Below are 2,442 nucleotides of genomic sequence, written 5' to 3' on the forward strand. Positions count from 1 at the left end.
TTAGAGGTTTTAAATATTATTGCTGACTAAACTTCGCGTCTGCGCATCGTCTTTCTTTAACTTTTTTTGCATTTTCTTATCGACGCATGAAGACGAAATGCGTAAATTTTATTATTTATTTAAACATTACTATATTGTGCTCAAAGTAGCGGAATATCGTTCTATTATCAATATATGAAGAACTAAAAGAATTAAAAAGGAATTAAAAAAATATGTAGTTCAATCAATACTTCGTGTATTTTTCTATCTCCACAAGACAATATCCGGACCAGTTACGCTTACAGTATCAACAAAGATTTGTCCAGCCATACGGAATAAGTCGTACTCAGTAGTTTAAAAGTATTAACCGCACGAACTCTAGAAACACTTTTGAAGTAACTTTCGAACCAATAAATCCCCGAACTAAGAACTGTCATATTTCGTCTCTATTTATCGAATATTGTGAGAAAATGCAAAAAAAAGAAGTTAAATAGAAAAAGTACTTGGAAACTTAAAAGAAAAAATCTCGAAAAATCTCTTAATACTTTTTACTGTCGTCTTGAGACGCACCATATGTTAAGCTTCTTCGTAGTTACAACTTTTACCGCAGATGTAACGAACTGACAAATGCTTCGAATGGCGCGCGCGCGTCAACGCCTACACTTAAATTTTAAATAAATGTTTTTAAATAAATGTTTAAAATAATACATTAAATGTATTAACTTTCTTGCGCAATTTCATTTAATTTCTTACGATATGGAGGGTTTAATTACGTTTAAGATATCTATTTGAATCTTTTAAATTCGAAGTTTTTTAAAAAATTACCTTAAACTTTATAAAATTAAATCGTTTTTCCACTTTGTTGTATCATAAAATAGTTACTTAAATTCAAACCTTACCGTCGTCTTGAAATATTCTATATTTTCCTCGTCTTAAAAAATCTCCCTACAGAAAGAATAAAGAAGAATAAAATCCCATACGTTAAATTTCACGTGATTGATGGAATACATAACGATAACGAGAACTAACTAGCGACAACAAGCAACCATTAGCAAGGACAACTGGCGACTATAACTGTCGTCTCTATGATGTATGGCGACTAAGGAGAACAGCCAGCAACTACGGATGACATGTAACAACCAACTGCCCCACTTCTAAAAGGCAACTAACTTGCAAATCCTTTGATGGTTTCTGTAGCGTGATATACCCCTTGAACGTGGTTAAAGAATGTGGTCGCCGCTGGACGGCGGTTTGACAGCAGAGCGATCTCGCCAATTCAAAGCTTGACATTACAAACTACCGAGAATCATTAGGCTCGTTATCGAGCATCTAGATTTCAGAAGGTGCTTTATCATATGATATGACTTCACGATATTTTTATAGCAAGAAGAATGGCCAACCTCTAACAAAACAAATTTTTACTAAGTGCTGCATGTGAGCTGCAGGCCGGCCTACTAGGGAAATTTGGCGAATGAATAAACTAAAATATATACGAATATATTCGTTATATCATAAAATGCCCGCATTATGTTCTCTAACACCATAGAGGAAACTAAATTTATATATTAAAAAATTGGAATACCTGTTATAAGAGAGTTAATTAAATTCTAACCTATCGCTGACTCCATAAAAACCTTTATTTCCTAAAAATGTATATCTTCCAAATTCTCCTTAGAAAGTCTCATAGAGAAAATATGAAACCTGAAAAGTACATCACGCTGATGCCTCGATCAACCCTCGTGCTTCGCAGTCCATGTGTCCGAGCGATGAATTCCCTCCAAACAAGGAAAAACCAAAGGGAGGTCTTCTTCGAAGGACGTGAGAGGGTAAGGGAAGCAACGGGAACGATGATCACGCGATATACTGGCGGCGTACGTATAGAACGGCTGTTGCGAGAGAGTTCGCAAGAAACAAGAAGAAAAAAGGAATCGTAGGCCGACGCGACTATACGCTGTCGACGGACAAACAGCGACTGAGCCTAACTGAAACGAACTCTGTCGCAGTATGAGCACAGGCTACGTTCGCGGGTCGATCGAACACGTTCTGCGCCTTTCCTCGGCACCAGCGTCAAAACCACCCTCGACGAGCGCAACGCACTGGTGCACCTGCAATATTAACCACTGGTCTTTCCTTTTTCGCGCGATATTATATCAGCACCTATGATACCATTTCAAAGACTGCAATCAAAACATTAAATACCGCATTAAAGCCATACAATAATTCGCAATATTCATTCGTAAACGTTATTGTATATGTGCTTAATTAATCGTTATTATGTTTCGAATGATTTACTACCTCATATTCCATAAGCAGATATATGGTTCATTTTCACCTCAAGCACGATATAATTTGTAACAAATATTTATAATTCACAATGTAAAATATTTATAATTCATTGGAAATATTATTCTATCACGGTATAGTGGTCAAATTTCACATAAATCACAAACATATGGTAGTCAA

At 35.9% G+C, this 2,442-nt stretch overlaps 1 long non-coding RNA gene across 1 annotated transcript; it reads right to left on the minus strand.

Annotated features, from left to right (window-relative positions):
• Nucleotides 1-1,187: 1,187 nt before the first annotated feature.
• Nucleotides 1,188-2,342, minus strand: LOC117215527. The gene is made up of 2 exons (XR_004489134.1): nt 1,715-2,342; nt 1,188-1,561 (listed from the first exon to the last, which is right to left on the minus strand). It is a non-coding gene; the product is annotated as an uncharacterized LOC117215527 (long non-coding RNA).
• Nucleotides 2,343-2,442: the final 100 nt, after the last annotated feature.

Source organism: Bombus bifarius, unplaced genomic scaffold (genome assembly GCF_011952205.1).
Source record: "Bombus bifarius isolate JDL3187 unplaced genomic scaffold, Bbif_JDL3187 scf7180000009699_frag, whole genome shotgun sequence".
In the NCBI taxonomy this organism is placed as follows: Eukaryota; Metazoa; Arthropoda; class Insecta; order Hymenoptera; family Apidae; genus Bombus; species Bombus bifarius.